The sequence below is a fragment of the Dreissena polymorpha genome, chromosome 14 (assembly GCF_020536995.1).
Source record: "Dreissena polymorpha isolate Duluth1 chromosome 14, UMN_Dpol_1.0, whole genome shotgun sequence".
Taxonomy (NCBI): domain Eukaryota; kingdom Metazoa; phylum Mollusca; class Bivalvia; order Myida; family Dreissenidae; genus Dreissena; species Dreissena polymorpha.
In genome coordinates this window covers 47239531-47258797 of record NC_068368.1, presented here as the reverse complement: position 1 = coordinate 47258797, position 19267 = coordinate 47239531, and the positions used below count along the sequence as shown (strand labels likewise).

General features: G+C 36.2%; 1 protein-coding gene and 1 long non-coding RNA gene across 3 annotated transcripts in view; both read left to right on the top strand.

Annotated features, from left to right (window-relative positions):
• The window catches only part of LOC127858544 (cytoplasmic tRNA 2-thiolation protein 1-like), a 49218-nt gene that overhangs the window by 2577 nt on the left and 27374 nt on the right, over positions 1–19267 (top strand). The gene's annotated exons all lie outside the window — the stretch shown is intronic.
• Positions 106–1158, top strand: LOC127858554 (uncharacterized). Its single transcript, XR_008038964.1, has 2 exons — positions 106–524; positions 993–1158. It is a non-coding gene; the product is annotated as an uncharacterized LOC127858554 (long non-coding RNA).

The following is a 19267-nucleotide window of genomic DNA, read 5'->3' as shown; positions in this document are numbered from 1 at the left end:
GGCAAAAAAAATCATTGTTATTACACCTTTAAAACTTAATTCATTACAGCGGGTGTCAGATTAGCTAGCGGTCCGTTTGGGGATATTCAGGGTTTCCGCTGTCGATCGCCATTGGCGCCAATTGCGACAAAATAAAAAATCTGGCGACAAAATTTCGTAAATGGCGATTTTAAAAAAATCGTCATTTTTCTGCATTTATATTTTCTTAAAATGACAAAAGACGCTGTGTTTACCAGCCGCTTTACGGCAGTCGTAATACTATAGATTTCCATGATGTAAGCGATACAGCTGTTTTCAATGGAGCGTGGAGCTGACTGCATACTACCGCAAAGTGGCATGTTATGGTGATAATTGCGATTATCTGGAGTGTTGTTGCAAGTTATCTTAATTGGTCGGCAGTTTTATTGCATCAGAGATAAGGCAATATTGAAATATGCCGACTTTGCGCTTAAATGTGAAGTGTTTGTCACAGTGTTCGAAGCAGATTCAAGACCAGTAAATTGACAACAATGACAATCAAAAAGGTAAGTATCGATTGTTTTTAGAAAAATCGGGTGTAATTATAGAAAATAGTAAAACATTTTACATGTATTGGTTCTATTTAAACAGTGACATATTTCTGTTTCACTCGTCGAAATGGCAAGTTCAGAGTGTAAAACGACTTTTAAAAAGTGAACATTAGATTCTGCTAATTTTGAGACTCATTCAAAATGCAAACGTTCCCCTCCCTAACATTCACCAGCTAACAAACAAAAACCAAACAAAGACAGTTGTTTATCAGAATTTGATTTCCTTCAATATGATTTCCAACACACAATCTATGCTGTGTGAACTCTTTATATCCTCATCACTTATCAATTCACTCGCTACCGAATGTACTGTTTTAAGAAAGGTAAACATAGTTAAGCACATTTATATTATTCATATACTACACATTAATTGATTATTATTAGTTTAATATTAATATTATTTTTCCCTTTTTGTATTTTCAGAATACCATAGAGCTTATGAAGCACCAATACTGTGGCAACATATTCAGGCTGCTAAGAAGGTGTCAATCAACAAGAGTTACAACTGATTGAATGTGCCTTTATTTAATGAACAATTTTTAATGTGTTGTTATTATAAATACTACTGTTATTAAATCAATTCCTTTAACATACTGTAAATGCTCATTTTTTGGTATTATAATAACATGATTTTCATCGCCCAAATGTTGCCCCAGTGTGGCGACAACTTTTTTAATTCGGCGAAAGTAAGTGGCGACAACTTTTGAAAGCCCAGAGGGAACCCTGGATATTATATTTTGATTTTAATTGAAAGAAAGGTGTTTAAAATGATATATTGTGTTGTCGTTTTTTTTTTATTGCTTTTGATTATGGATGATTAAATGAAATTAATTGAAAACCAGTATCGTTTTACAAACTGTTACCAATGTATGTAATTGTTTTAATTGTTGAATTGTGGTGGCTTTTAATTGAATCGATTGTGGGTTTGTGTGTTTAATAAAATCTTTGATTGCAGGCCAGGGTTTTTTCCACTTTTTGGGAAGATTGTCCATGGCTTTGGAATTGGAAATTTTATTGGAATTTCATGTAATTGGGAAAATAACTTCATTAGCCTTTTTTGTTCCAAACGAAAAGTCCACTTATTAGGGAAATACTAAATTTGATATAACTCTTTATAATCATTCAAATTAAAAGAACAAAATCATATAATACTTTGTAAGATGTCATTGAATTAAAATTGAGATAAAATACCATAGACACTTCTTTCTAAAAAAAAATTTTGGGGAGGGGGAATTGGGAATTTTTTGCCACATTTTGGGAAAAAAGTATACTTTTTGGGATTGGGAACATAGCCAAATTTCGGCTATAAAATCGGGCCAAAAAAAACCTGCAGGCCTTTTCCGCCCTTTGCCACGGGTCCGAATTTCGGCCCCATTTCCAATGCAAATCTGGTTGTTTTGTTCCCAATTAAAAAAAATCCAAATTCCAAAAAAAAAAAATTTTTTTTTAACCTTTAAATATATAAGTTAACCTGATCCAGTGTAGAAAAGAGAAAAATACTGCATAATTAAATTATATGTTGCCATGAATTTGTTTTAAAAACAGTAAAATATGTTAAATTGATTATTTAAGACTTTCCTTACCATTTTCCCCAAAATCTGGTGTTTCGCGCATTTTTTGCCCCTCAAAAAAGGCCAGGCCCTTTCCCCAAAATAAGATAAAAAGTCCTGAAATTATCACACATGTTCATAATATTTTGTAAAATTTTAAAAATATATTATCAAAATAGTCGTTATTTACCAGTTAACGGCTTCTTTGAAATATAAGAAACACTATTTACATGCAATTATTTTTCCCAATTGAGCAAGTTTTGCGATTAATTTTTTTCTTAAAATGGGGTTATCACAACGCGAAATTGCCAAAATTCCAGTGTGGGGTTTTCCCAAAATGGAGCGGAAAAGGTCTGGATTACAGGTGTAAATAAATATTACACAAACGTTAAAAAGTGCAATTATCGTGTTCATTGGTATCATACATCATTTTTCTATCTATGTTTTACTTAGGCCAGGGTTCTCAATAAGAGCCGGCCGCGGGCCAAATCAGCCGTTTGACATCAGATTTTGGCCGGTTGAAATTTGCTCAGATTTGGAAAATCGGCAATTGAATTTTCGAAATTTGCATGTCTTTTCGGTAATTTGGTTACTATTTGCTTTTACCGGTAAGCATAACGTCTATTCATTACCTCCCTTAACGCATTACAACAACAACAATGAAAAGGCGCATTTTGGAATCGGTCAAAAAGCAGTAAGATATTTTGATGTTCTGTTCATCACATGTTCAGTTAAAATTTTACAAAAGTAATAAAGAGCTTTTTCCATTTATCTTTATTAAGTAAAAAAAAGCTAATATTCATAAAATGCACATAAAAATGCTCAAATTTAAGTGCCTGGTTGACCACTAAAATAGCCATAAAATGGCCCAAAATGCAGGAAATCAAGTGCTCAATTTTTAAAATTTTCAGGGGGAGCATGCCTCTTGGACCCCCCTAGTAGGCCTGTTGGTTTCACATTTGGGCCTGTTGGCTCAAAAGTTATTGAGAACCCTGCTTAGGCTGCGACTTATATATATACATGTAGTATTTTATGGGCTACTAGTTCTATAATTATGCTGTGAAATTTGGTATGATATTGGATGTTACTTGTGTTAATCGTAAATAAATTATAACAAACAGTGCAAGTGTTTGTGATTGTGAATTTGTGATCAACAAAATTATTAATAATTAGAGTCGACCTAGTTTGCATACATTTATATTTTTGGTAACACATGCTAACAATAGAATTCTAACTTCTCTCCCGAAATATTGTAAAAATGCTTTTTAAATAAGAACTGAGACATAGAATGCGAACATGCAAACATGGATTAATCTAATGGCCTTATTACAATTTGTTAATCTGGTGACACATGTATTTTACAATCTGATAAAGGTCATAAAACCTGGCATAGGTGCGGGTGCTAGTCAATGGCTTCACTCCATAATGAATTAAAGACGGGGTCGTAGTAATTAAGTGTATGCTGTCAATACAAACCTTTTTTTTACTCTGATTGCTTATGCAATTAAATTGATAATTGTTTTGAAAAATTATGAGGTTCGTATGTCAATTCACAAATGAATTATGATAGGGAATTTATTATTATTATAGTCTCATCCAATATTTACAATTTTCACAATTTTGCATATATAAAACATTAAGATAATGATGCAATACGGGTAGGTGTCGATGCAAACTGACTAGCTAAGATTTTCGACATAAAAATTATTTTCCTATGTAAGCTTGAACATATATTAACATAGTAAAATCGTTAACATGGTTATAATTTGCAATTTTTATTGTCAGTTAAAATTTAATGGACACAATTTTTCTGTAAGAATATTTTAATGCTCCAAGATCGGGGGATCGAAAGATCGGGGGTATATTGTTTTTGGCCTGTCTGTCTGTCTGTCTGTCATTGTGTCAGTCAGTCATTGTATGTGTGTCCCAAAACTGTAACCTTGGTTAAAGTTTTGCTATAACTTTTGCAATATTGAAGATAGCAACTTGATATTTGGCATGCATGTGTATCTCATGGAGCTGCACATTTTGAGTGGTGAAAGGTCAAGGACATCCTTCAAGGTCAAAGGTCAAATTTATGGCTTCAAAGCGGCGCAATGCATTGTGTTTCTGACAAACACATCTCATGTTTAATTATAATCATAAATCTACCATTTATAATCTAAAATCTACCTTTTTGTTACCTGTTGATCCGATTACACATCACACATGTATATACAACTTGATAAAGATCATACAACCTGGCATAGGTGTGGGTGTGCTAGACAATGGCTTCATTCAATAATGTATGACGGGGTAGGAGTAATTAAAGAAAACAACATCTGTTTAATGCATTAACGATGTGTATCACAACAGGAACAAGTGTATGATGTCAATTAGAATAAAAATGATTATTATTATGATGATAATTATGATGTTGATTATTATTATGATGGTCATTATTATGATGTTTACGATTATTATGATGATGAGTATTATGATGCTGTTGATTATTATGATGGTGATGGTGATAATGATGATGAATGATTATTATGATGAATGATGATTATGATGATGATGATTATGATGATGATGTAATTGAACTTATTAATAAAATGAACAATTAATGTGCAGTAAATACGATACTGTAGTGTATTGTTAAGAAGTGTGTATACGTAATAGAAATAAATTTATAGTTTGTTTTATTTTCAAAGCCGTCTCAGACTCTTGTATCAAGTTTATAATAACGCCTCATTACGACGACATACCCGGAGCAAAAGACAAGAGAATCTTTTTATGTCCCCCACCCACTATAGTGGGGGACGTATTGTTTTTGCCCTGTCTGTCTGTTGGTCTGTTTGCTCCAACTTTAACATTTGCAGTAACTTTTTCAATATTCAAGATAGCAACTTAATATTTGGTATGCATGTGTATCTCATGGAGCTGCACATTTTGAGTGGTGAAAGGACAAGGTCATCCAGTGCTCCAGCTATGATTTGAAAAGGGCATGGGGGGCTTTTTTGTCAAAAGGGCACTTTCGACTCGCAGTATATTGTCAAAAGGGCACTTTCGACGCGCAGTATTTTGTGAAAAGAGCACGTTCGAGCGCGCGGGTGTTTCTGGAATGCTCCCTATTGCATTTTAATTTATATGTTATAAATAATTGTATTATTCCCATTATTGTTAAACCATTCAAATATAATGTCTACAATGAGGATTAAAATATTGACAATGAAATAAGAGATTTAAAAATTATCATATGTAAAAAAAAAAAATTTTTTTTTTTTGAGAGGGGGGGGGGCAGGGCGGGGGTTCGGGGGGCAGGGCGGAGGATCGGGAGGGCAGGGCGCGGCGCCCTTCGATTTAGGCCTAGCTGGAGCACTGGTCATCCTTCAAGGTCAGAGGTCAAATATATGTGGCCAAAATCGCTCATTTTATGAATACTTTTGCAATATTGAAGATAGCAACTTTATATTTGGCATGCGTGTGTACATTGTATCTCATGGAGCCGCGTATTTTGAGTGGTGAAAGGTCAAGGTCATCCTTCAAGGTCACAGGTAAAAAAAAATCAAAGCAGCACAGAAGGGGACATAGTGTTTCTGACAAACACATGCAGCACATTTTGAGTGGTGAAAGGTCAAGGTCATCCTTCAAGGTCAAAGGTAAAAAAAAATTAATTCAAAGAGGCGCAGAAGGGGACATAGTGTTTCTGACAAACACATTCCTTGTTTCAAATGGAATTATCTTCAATAAAGATAATATAATACTGTAATAAACAATACTTCATAGTTTTAAAGAGTGCCGACCAACATATTTTCAACGATTTATTCAAATTAAAAATAGGGCCGAAAAGGCCTGGTTCTTGGGCCGAATGAGCCTGAAATTGGGGCCGAATGGGCCTTTTTAAAAACGAGGCCGAAAGAGCCGACAACCCAGATAAAGACCAGTTGTTTGTAAATGAAGGTGAGAGAGAGGCGCAGGAAACTGAAAGTGTTGTGTATTTTAATCAGCAGAAACTCGCACTAATATTTTCAATAATTAAATTATTTTCAGTGTTGGTTAACCTGTAAAAGTTCTTTAAAAAAATATTTAAGCATGTAAACTCAGTACAAAAGATTAATATTTCTGACTAGTGAAACGGACACATATTTGGGACAGTTTTTGTAATTCAGGAAGTCAATGAGGCATATCAAGAGGATCCCGGCCTTTACTGTGCAATGTCACGTTGTAATCGATTGAAGGAACACAACATTCACATATTTTATTAAACTTTTCAGTGATACTTTAAATAAATCGATTAAAATTTAGGCAAAACCATTCAGGCTAAAAGGCGGGGAATTTCGGTCCGTGGAGGGGAAATTCGGACACTAAAAGACTTTATAAAAAAAATCCTTGATTAAATGTGCTGAAGCATACAACTTTGTATTATAAGTTATTTTACAGAAATCAAATGTTCTTATCAATTGTAATTTTCATTTAAATACATCTCAGCGACCAAACAAGAAATCGTCAACGTTTCATAAGACTGGTTAACATAGATGAAAATTGTTTCAATTAGGCCAATAAATTGGAGTTAATTGTTATACATATTATTAGCAAACTAACTAATTGACCCTGGCTACAACTGGATCTACAAAGAATAACATCTGATTTCATCAGCAATGGTTAACAAATAATCATCAACACATTTCGAACAAAATCTCAACGCTAATCATACGATACTTTTATCCTCGTCATATTTCATTCGCTCCCAACATTCACAAAGCATGTTAAATTTTATATTGTCTGCGCCATTGTAAATAACATCTGCAAGGTGAACATAAACATCGTATAACAAGTGATGCTCATATACACAGGGCTAGCGCTGGCCCAAAATATCTTTGAGCCACCCAGATCTATGGGGGGTCCGGGGGCATGCCCCCCCCCCCCCCCCCCCCCGAAAAAAATTTGGATCCTGGATTATCTGTGGTGGTGTGTTTTGGGCCTATTGCCACCCAGTTTTTGTTTGTTTAAAATAACAATATATACAAGCACATGTCACATCTCATAATATACAGCACATCACAATTTTCATAGTTATAGAGATATTTTCATACAGCACATTTTTAACAACATGATGAATGGCATGTAAAATACAAGCATACATTTCATTCACAAAATACATTGCAAACAAATCCTGCTATACACAGAGAACAAAGTCATGACATGTATCATTATTATATCATTATTATTCTGCGCTGTTTTTTACAAGGATACAGTTTGTAGATCACTTTAAAGTCAACATCTTTGCAGTCTTTTCCTTCAATTGAGATTTTCATGAGATGTTCCAAATTTTGTAGACGATATGAATTACTGTTCCTATGTGTTACAAATTCGTAACTTTAATTAAACTTTAATTGCAATTAAACCGCGCGTGTTGTTCACGTTTTCCTTTGATTAAAATACGCCGCTGTTAGTTAGCATAGTGTGTGAGTAAAACGATCAAATTAATTAATAATCACCTTTTCATCGGCAGAAAGTTGTAACATCAACGACATAGAACTAATTATTTAATTATCACTCTTTAATTTAGATCGATAGTCAGCTTGGAAATAATTAATTTATGGTCACGCTTATTTTCATTTTTAATCTTATAATACGACATTTGCGACCGGCCGCTATTTTGTTTGCAGACGACAATATTCACTGTGTATTCAAAGCTCCACCCATTTTTACGTTTCATTCAACAACGTTGAACTCAGCGAACTCAGTTTTGATTGGCCAGCTACCATGTGCACTTCAATAACAATAAGGTCAAGCGATGTCTCGATACAGGTGCAGACCGGTTTTCGTTCACTGTTCAAATTGCGAATACTTTCATCGAAACAAAGAGAAAAATATAGAAAACCAGTTTCGGGTTAAAATGGCGGCGGTTTTCAATGAAATTTTACGAGATTTTAGCATTTTCGCAAATCGGATTTTTCTTGAGCCAAATTCTCAATATTTTCGCAAATGGCTCAAGTGGCGAACGACAGCGCGAGCCCTGATATACAGTTTCATGATGGTACAAATGTTTCAGATCGGTTTGCTTCTCAAAGCGTTTTTGCCATCTATTACTCAGCTGACCAGTAATCTCAGTGTTGCATACATTCAGAACAGCTGATCGTTGCATCCTGAAATCAAGCAAAATGATGTTGAATGGTTGCGTGATTACTTTTGTTTGTCTTTGTATCCTGAAAATAAAATAATTCCAAGTTATACGTCAACTTATGTAAACACTCTGTACCATCATAAGGCTTTGATTATGTAATGTGTAAAATAAAACGTTGACTAATTTAAAGAAATCTTGCCAAATATGATTGACAAAGTATGCGTGTTGGGGGAAAGTACAACGTCATTATTTTTGGAATGTTAGGGCCTTTTTGTTTTGCCGTTCGATGCGTCTGTTTTCCTTTTTCTTCAAAATGTTTTCTTTTTGTTCTTCCTTTTCTTTCTTTTTGTTAATTATCTCCGGGGATGTCAGTTATCTGTGCGTGGTCAAACAAGCTCTCTTGGGGGCAGTCGGAGATGTTTCAGTCATGTTTTGTGGCAGAGAAAATAAAGCGTCAACGTCTGCGTTCCAGTTGCATGCTGGTATACCCGTTGCTTCGCCAAATGACGCACTATCATTTATGTCAATGCTCCACGAAGGCACAAGCTCAACAAAGACATTGGGGTCACTGGGAAAGAATTGTGGTGTTAGCATGACGGCACTATCTGTGACATTTGTTGATAGTCTGAGTGTGCCGTTATATTCCGGCGAAGTCGGAGATGGTGTTTCCGTATTTGGTGTTGCCTTGTGTTCTTGGCGGCTTACTTCGCTGCTACGGAGGTTGAAGTTGCATTTTCAACCGGAATGGGTCTTTCGAAAACGCGAGAAGGCATCATTTCTTCATATCGTAATGGAGAGCAAGAATATGGGTTAATGCCACAGGAAGCAAAGCCACTTTTGATGTTGCATGACGTCATAGACCTTTCCCAAGCTCTTGCGATCAACCGCGGGAATGACCATTTGCTAATGGTATTGATCGGATGTGAAGAGAGGTACTCTGTGCAGGCTTCTTTAAAATACAGTGGACCATATACGCTCTTGTCGAGGGGCTGTAATTAATGAGTTGTGTGAGGTGGCAATGCTAAGATGTGTATGTTGTTGGCCTTTGCTGGTTGGATGAGATTCCATGCCTCATGAGAATTATGACTGTCGCATATCAGTAGCTGAGGACGTTCAGAGCCACACTCTTTAAAGAAAATTGCCTCGAACCAGCTTTGACAGAAAGCCTTGGCCATCCATGCGTTCTTCTGAAAAGTCCCTTTTTATCCAGCTGGAGCTTCAGAAGTATTCCAGGAGTGAAGGCAGCGACTGGTTTTTCCTTTGACGATAAACAAAGGGGTCATGGCTCTGCCGTCAGCATTAACGGAGGCTACGATGGTTGTATGTGTTTGCTGATTTGACATTCTGCCGGGAAGATTCTTGACACCTTTACGGGCAAGGACGCGGACGGGATTGTGTTCATACTGCTTGCCAATCTCGTCCATATTCCAAATCTGTGTTGGCTTTTCCAACAAACCTAGGCTCCCAAAAATTTTGCCCAGATTGTTGACATAATTATGAACAACTGTTGGATTTAACATTCTGGCACGAGATGTCCCGAGTTTTTCAGGCTTGCAGATGACAACTGATTGATGCCGTTTTTTCAGACCTTCCAAATAGCCTTTCCCGGGTATTCCATTTTTAAACGGCTTTTTCAATCCGATCTTTTTGCATAGTTGTCCCGTCTTTACAAGAAGCTCTCGTCGCGTTATTCCAAAACCACAGCTTGCGGCAGTTGTAACTTGATCAATAATTTTCTCTTCAATTTCAAGAGGAACAACAGGAGGGTGACCTGGTTTAGCATCCATATAAATTTTGCCATTCAATTGATCACTAAGGGTTGATTAAGGGACTTAGAAGTCTGTCTTAAGCTTAAAGCACCCCCTTTTACTGCTTCCACCGCCTGTTTTAATGTTTTATACTCGTATTTTGTGTATATATTTTTAGCTCATCTATTTTTTGAAAAAAAATTATGAGCTATTGTCATCACCTTGGCGTCGGCGTTGGTGTCCGGTTAAGTTTTGCGTTTAGGTCCCCTTTTCTCAGAAAGTATCAATACTATTGCATTCAAACTTGGTACACTTACTTACTATCATGAGAGGACTGGGCAGGCAAAGTTAGATAACTCTGGCGTGCATTTTGACAGAATTATGTGCCCCTTTTATACTTAGAAAATTGAAAATTTTGGTTAAGTTTTGCGTTTAGGTCCACTTTTCTCAGAAAGTATCAATGCTATTGCATTCAAACTTGGTACACTTACTAACTATCATGAGGGGACTGGGCAGGCAAAGTTAGATAACTCTGGCATGCATTTTGACAGAATTATGTGCCCTTTTTATACCTAGAAAATTGAAAATTTTGGTTAAGTTTTGTGTTTTGGTCCACTTTACCCCTAAAGTATCATAGATATTGCTTTCATACTTGGAACACTCGCAAACTATCATAAGGGTACAGTTAAAGGACAATATGCATAACTCTGGTTGTCTTTTTTACGGAATTATGGCCCTTTTTTGACTTAGTAACTTTGAATTTATGGTTAAATTTTGTGTTTCGATCCACTTTACTTCTTTAGTATCAAGGCTATTGCTTTCAAACTTCAAATACTTTCATGCTATTATGAGGTTACTGTACCTGGCAAGTTGAATTTTACCTTGACCTTTGAATGACCTTGACTCTCAAGGTCAAATTATTAAATTTTGCTAAAATTGCCATAACTTCTTTAGTTACGATTAGATTTGATTGATACTTTGACAAAACTACTCTTACCTGACATACCACAATAGACTCCACCCAAACCATCCCCCGTGCCCTCCCCCCCCCCCCCGAACCTCCCCCCCCCCCCGAACCTCCCCCCCCCCCATTTTTTTTTTTTTTTTTTTTTTAAGATCATCTCACAAATGACCACCACACCCTCACACTATACCCCCAATCCCCACCCCACCCCCCAATTTTTTTTTTTAACAGTTAAAAAACACAAATATTTATTTATATTATTTTATGTTTGAAATACCGTCCAAACATCGCACCCAAGAATCCCCCACCCCCACCCCCCCCCCCCCCCCCCCCCCCCCTCCCCCCACCCGAATCCCCCCCCCCCCCCCCCCTAACATTTTTTTTTTTTTTTTTTTAAGATCATCTCACAAATTACCACCACACCTAGTGTTTTTCCCAGGAGGGCAAAGGGGCATGGCGCATTACTTTCAAAAAGGGCATTTTAGCGCGCAGTTTAGGCAAAAAAGGGCAAAAACGTTCCCTGAATACCTGAATTACTGGGAAACATGTAATCGCATCAGAAGCAGTTGTGGAAAAAATAACATATAAACAAGCACATTAAATGGTAATAGATGTATTTAACTTACTATGATTTATATTAATATATTTACCTTGCAATTTACAGATGAACAGTATAAGTTCCATGCTGTTTCAATAAACTGTACAGCACGACAAACATAATAAAGCAATATGTGCATATGAATCTGATTATACACAGATCCACTAACATATAAATGAAACCATGTTTTTCTTATCCCATTTTCTAACAATAATCTCGACAGATGTTTAAAATAACATTGCGAGTAAATTGATCGCTAACAATATGCAAACACTCGTTTCCGTGACAAACATGTTACATCCACCGAGTAGATCACAAATAAATAAATAATGTTGTTGCTATCGAAAACATTTTTATGCATCGTTGATTATCACAGGCATTTCATTAATTCCTTCTTAATGTATAATCTCCATCGTTAATTCGATCGTTTACGACGTTATTTGCCATTTTTGCCGAGTCACAATTTAATTCTGTATAGTCCGCCATGTTGATAAAATGTCAAATGATGTAAGCGACAGGTGCGCATAGCAACGTTAAATCGTATACGCAATTCGCATTTTGATAAAATATTATACGTCTCAGTAATTATTTCAATAATAAGATCTAATTATCTTAAAGACGAAAACGATAAAGAATAAATTTGTTTGTGAATTTAAATGTAATTATGCGTAAAAATATATGTTTTGATATAACTGAATAATTCATGCAAAGCACAATTGCCTCGAGAATAACATCGAGTTTTTCATTAAAAGTCTCCGAAGTAAGATTATATCGTGGTGGAGTACACATTGCCGAGCGAAAAGTGCGCTTGGTATATCATAGCCTCCGGCATTATCGATTGATACTGACACGGGGTTATTCATGCATGACTAATTCACAGCTTTGGAGCAGTCAGTAAGACCTACCTATAAATCGAGCACTGTTATAGATTAAACCTGCTCAATTAAATACAGTCGATTTGACGTTGACGTCTCTCGAGTAAATCAAGCACAGTCGGAGCGTCACAGACAATCAAGGAAGCTGATTTTGCAGACGAAGTTAGATCGTAAGGCAATAAAGATGTTATCGATAAGGGCGCGTGGCGAAATTTGCCTTTGAAAAAAAGGGCGCGTGGCGAAATTTGCCATTGAAAAGGGCAGCGTGGCGATCCGGGAGGGCGGCTTGGCTTTTCGCCACGCTAAAATGGCCTGGGAAAAACACTAACACCCTCACACTATACCCCCAATCCCCACCCCACCCCCCAATTTTTTTTTTTAACAGTTAAAAAACAGAAATATTTATTTATATTATTTTATGTTTGAAATACCGTCCAACCATCGCACCCAAGAATCCCCCCCCCCCCCTGGAATTTTTTGTTGTTGCATTTTTGCATTTTTTTCGCATTTTTGGAAGATAATGTAATAAATGCCCACACCCCCACACTATACACCCCTCTTCACTTCACCCCTCCCTCCTTTGTGATTGAAAATGAGAGTCCCTTCACCTTTAAAAAGAAAATAGATGAGCGGTCTGCACCCGCAAGGCGGTGCTCTTGTTTTATTTTCATGCCATCTAAAAAAAAAAGTTTGCCATGCCTAATTTATCTTCATTTTGGGGTATTTTAAAGTTGTCTGAAATTCCAGTATGTAAAGGTTCGAAAGTACAGTCACTTGGATCATTGGCGGATGTTAATTTCTGACATTTTTAAAAGGGGTTTTAAATTAGATTTTAAATAGAAAATGATATATATTTGTAACATTTATCAAGTCTTAAAATCAAACTGCACGATTGTTAAGATAATTATGTCATAGATGCAATATACCTTTTAATGTATGTAAAAAAACACAATACCTTTCACATGTTTCAAATTTGGCGCCTATGGAAGTTTGATGCGAGGGTGTAAAGGGAGTTAAATGTGTGCGGCTTAAATAAACATCATGTGACAGACATGTTTTATTGACTGGTTTAATAAATGAAAACACTGTAACATAAATTTTGGTTTAAAATCGCCGAAATTATTCATCTGTTTCAAGCTTGAGTGGTTTATAATCGGTAAAGTGTCCAAAATTTCACGACGTCCGAAATTGTCAGCTTTTACCCTAAACCACTCAGGTAGGCTGGTAACCAATCCTGACTTTCGTCCATGCTTCCAAAACATTCAAGATGGCTACCAAACCAAGGAAACACACACCTATCCTGTTGAAATGTTTGCTCATTATTGTATTGCTATAGTACATTTCCACTTCAGTCAGATCCATCTCCCTGTCATCACAAATCTACATTGATCGGAACAGGTTTGAAAGTATTTCACCCAAAAAACTTCATTTGGCTGCACAATGAATGAATCTAAAAAAAGAAAAACCACGAACATCAAGACAACATGCATTATGACAGTGATGCTACTTATCATTCTATCAGGTCTGGTGACACGGTGACCATATTAGCAAAATCAGTGATTTCCACATCAATTTTTGTTAGGCGCCCCAGGGCTGATAGGGGTGGTTTTTTTTGTTTTTTTTTTAATTTAAAGTGTCAATTCACGTTCTGTGGTGTGTTTTAACTCAAAGTGAAACAGCATCAAAAGACGTCATTTGGTGCGCTATGACTCTTCAAGAAAATCCCCCAGTCATTTTAAAATATATATCTTTTGTTATATTGTTTAATTGTTTTAAAACTTTCCCGCACATAGGTTATTTTAGTAAAATCCCGACTCGAACGATTCCCCAATACAAATGTTTCAACTCGACTCTATTACTGTATTCTTTTCAAGTTTCTATTTGTTACCCGATAATCCCATTTATTCTGTTTTTATAAATCAATTTCTGGTAAATATTTACGATAAAAGCTCTTAAGTATTTCTTTAACACAAACTTTGCCATTTTTCTATAGTATCAAATAAATTTTAAGTGAATATAGATTTGATGAAATATTGCCTCTGAACATGCGTCAATCCCCTGGCATGTTGTGTGCTTGTTAAAACGTTCAATATACGCACAATACACATGTCCCGACGTTGTACATGCTGCATAATTTTTGCGCTCTTTTTGATTGAGAAAATTTTTCGCCACAAAATAAATTTGCACTGCTAATTTGAAGCAAGAATATTTTAACGTTGCGCTAACATTTACATTCAAAGTGTGTTTCAGATTAAAAACGCGTTAACATCGACTTCTGGGAACGTGTTTCTGATTTAATTATTCCCATTTGAGATTTCAACAAATATTAACAGTTGTGTTATGAATTCAACGATAATTTGTTTAAACATAAGAGTCGAATAAATGTTTTGACAGAATTATGCATGAAATTTTATTTGTCCACGAGGATAACATCATCAGTCTTCTAAGTATTGATTATCGGACGAAACATTTACAAGTGTGCGTAATTAATTCAACGAATTTTTAACCAGGTTTTCCGAAGGAAAAAACTGGTTATTAGATTGGCAAATGCGGGCGGCTGGCGGGCTGGCGGAACAAGCTTGTCCGGGCCATAACTATGTCGTTCATTGTCATATTTTAAAATTATTTGGCACATTTGTTCACCATCATTGGACGGTGTGTCGCGCGAAATAATTACGTCGATATCTCCAAGGTCAAGGTCACACTTTGAGTTCAAAGGTCAAAATTGGCAATAAATGAGCTTGTCAGGGCCATAACTATGTCATTCATTGTGAGATTTTACAATTATTTGGCACATTTGTTCACCATCATGGGACGGTGTGTCGCACAAAAGAATCACGTCAATATCTCCAATGTCAAGGTCACCACAACTTAAAATACAGTACAGCCAAAGCGGAACAAACGTATTTCGCGATCCGCGGCGGCAAGGCGAAACGAGTCGATGCCGCGTCAGTCGTTGAAGCCGCGTCAGTATGCGGCGGCAAGGCGCATTTCGCCGCGAAACTTCGCATCTGTCCGCCGAGGCATGCCGCGGTCCGCGACATGATGCCGAGTCGATGCGATCATGAAATTATTTTTTTTTATTATTAGTTACATGTAGTTAACAAATTTTGAAAGAACAATTATAATAATGATTTAAATCATAATCAATTTATTGTGCGCGGACTGTATTAGCATATACATGTAAGCATAGTTAATGTGTCTGGCCAATTATTAAGTTTGTTTCCCGCCCGTAGCGTATGTATTTCACACATAAACAAGGTCACGTAATTTTGTTTTCGCACATACAAGTGGTCAAGGCTCCAGCATATGGTGGATTTATAAATTAATTGCATGTTGATTCCGCTATTATATTTTAGCTGAGAAAATTAGCAGTTTGAAGCCACATCAATAAGCAAGACGGTGACGACGTATTTGTAGTTTTGTTAATTATCAGCTTATTATAACTATTGTTTGAATATGCGTATATAAACACGTTTTATTTTGTTCACATTATACAGTTAATATCGCTACTAATTACCCGATAATCCCGTATATTCCAGTTTTAAAGCAAATGCTGGTAAATATATACGATACACAAACATTCTCGATATTTCCTTAAGGTAGCGCACCTCTAATGGACACATATCCAAATATGATCTAATTAATTATTTTCTTAATCAGCATCATTTCACTGAACTACATGCAAATTTGTAGGTAGGCTTTCCATGCTTTTTAAAAAAATATACAGATTTTTTCAAAACCACCCCCACGCTCGGCTTTTGTCCAGTTTATTTTCACCCCTGGGGTATATAAAAGTTCCATAATTCATTCAAATTTCCAAATATGGGCATGCAGTTGGTGTGTACAGATGCTGTAAAGGTGTTTAAAGTTTAAACAAGATGAAATAAGTATTCTTTTACAGACATTTATTTTTTACAATTTTTTATCTATGGAAGAGCGCCATGAAATGTAAGTGATTTCAGCCAAGTAAAAATTGGGTCGGTTAAAAACAAAGTGTCATAAAATTCAAAATAGTATCATTTAAGTCATATTTTAAACTTAGTTTTTATAGAAACACTATATACAGCAAAAATACCAAGACATAGACGGATTTACCGTTTACTTTTTGAAATAAAAATAAAAATGCAACATGCATGGTTCGTATTTTCAACAGTAAATCACCCAATTTCGCCATAACGTTGTTTTAATTTTAATAATTGAAGAATGTGCACAAAAATTGCAACATATTTAACAATAAATATAGCTTATATGCCATATTAAATCAAATTACGTTAGAAAATAAATAAAACGCGTCGCAAAAAAGTATACGTCGTCGGCAGGATTCGAACCTGCGCGGGAATATCCCAAAAGATTTCTAGTCTATCGCCTTAACCACTAGGCTACGGCACCTAATAGTAGGCTCTTCAACCTTCGAAGAAATCGCGGGAAATCATTAGAGGTGCGCTACCTTAAGTATCAAATACATTTTGGCATTTGTTACTATTTATAGAGATGATGAAATAACGTCTAATCGGGGCGTTTTTTTCTCCACTGAACACGCGATTTACGCATGACGTGATGTTCATGTACTTATACAACACAAAATACACCCAAACTTTCCAAACGACGTTTTACATGTCTGCATAATTTTCGCGCGCTTTTTATGAAACAAAGGATATTTTAGCACTGTTTATTTGACACTAGAATTTGCCAAAGGACGCGTTAGCATTAAAATTCGGAAGTGTGTTTCGGATTACAAATTTAATAATGATAATCGAACGAAACATAAACAGTTGCGCGTAATTAATTCTACGCTACACATACATGTATGTACATGTAGGTGGATATCTTTTCACTCGATCCGCCGCGTACGTATGCGGCGGATTTACTCCGCGAAAGTACGCGTGGTTAATACAGACTCGGCGTCGTTGCGCGGATCGATGCCGAGTGCCACGGCGATATGCCGCCTGAACACACAATTCGGCCGCCGCGGACTAATAATCTGGCCGTGGCGTAGCCGCGGATTATGTTTGTGCCGCTTTGGCTGTACTGTAGATTTATTTTGAAACAAACTTACAAAGGGGGTTAATTTTGTTTGTTCATTTCAAAAGTTCAGTTTGAGTTGTCTCCCTTAATCAGATTTTTTTTCACAATGAAAACCTGGTTTTGTGACAATTTTGTCCCTTGTTTTAAAGTGCATTATGTCTCGAATAAATGTCAGAAAAACCAGATGAATCAGTTCTAAATGGACATGATGAAATATACATGTACTGGAATAAAATTGTTATTGCATAATTGTAACCAGGTGTTATTTGCACAACTTACACGCTATAAGAAATTAATTGTTTACCACTTGCAATTAATTTCTCGTATTAATTATGAGTCATACAACATGTAGGTAACACTTGTTTACAGTAAAAAGGTGTGATGATGATGCCCGAAAACGTCTTTAATGTACTGTACTAGTTACCAGTTTTATATTACGTAAATGGTTTAACTTCTTGCTAATCAAGATGTGATAAACTTTTACTTCGTGCCCAACGTCAATAAAAAATAATGGTCGACAGTTTACTTCGCCCTCATAAGCATTTGCGTAACCGATTGGACGATGAACATCACAGTTTGACGACTGGAAAGTTACCTGATACATCCTTGTCAGCATTTAAATGATTGTGTAATGTGGCTAGAATAATCGATACGCGCGTCTTATCAGTGGATTATCCATTACCCCGTGTGGTGTTTATGGCGATTACTTGTAAAAGGAGGTACCGAGTGCTCTTCTAAAACAGGGAATATTGATGCACTGATAGAGAAACCTTGATTTTGTTTAACAATCTCCACTTTCTTTTACTGAAAAATACACTGATCGGAAAATTTCAAGCGCCCCGGGGACTCTGATTTCGAAATTCAAGCGCCCCGGCGAGGGATCGTTAAATGGCCAGTAGAAAGCCCTGCAAAATAGTTAAAAAGCAAATTGCACTCATAGTTATAGGATTCATACTGAGAAACCTCAAAAACTGCAGGATCAACTTCAGAATAACAGCGTACTTACAGTACAGCCAACACGGCACAAACATAATCCGCGGCTACGCCACGGCCAGATTATAAGTACGCGGCGGCCGAATCGTGTGTTCACGCGGCGTATCGCCGTGGCATTCGGCATCGATCCGCGCAACAACGTCGAGTCTGTATTATCCTCGCGTACTTTCGCGACGTAAATCCACTGCATACGTACGCAGCGGATCAAGTGAAGAGATATCCACCTACATGTACATACATGTAAGTGTAGCGTAGAATTAATTACGCGCAACTGTTAATGTTTCGTTCGATTATCATTATTAAATTTTTAATCCGAAACACACTTCCGAATTTTAATGCTAACGCGACCTTAGCAAATTCTAGCGTCAAATAAACAGTGCTAAAATATCCTTTGTTTCATAAAAAGCGCGCAAAAATTATGCAGACATGTGGAACGTCGTTTGGAAAGTTTGGATGTATTTTGTGTTGTATAAATACATGAACATCACGTCAGGCGTAAATCGCTGGAAAAGAAACGCCCCGATTAGACGTTATTTCATCATCTCTATAAATAGTAACAAATGCCAAAATGTATTTGATACTTGAGGAAATATCGAGAATGTTTGTGTATCGTAAATATTCACCAGCATTTGCTTTAAAACTGGAATATACGGGATTATCGGGTAATTAGTAGCGATATTAACTGTATAATATGAACAAAATGAAACGTGTTTATATACGCATATTCAAACAATAGTTATAATAAGCTGATAATTAACAAAACAACAAATACGTCGTCACCGTTTTGATTATCGATGTGGCTTCAAACTGCTAATTTTCTCAGCTTAAATATA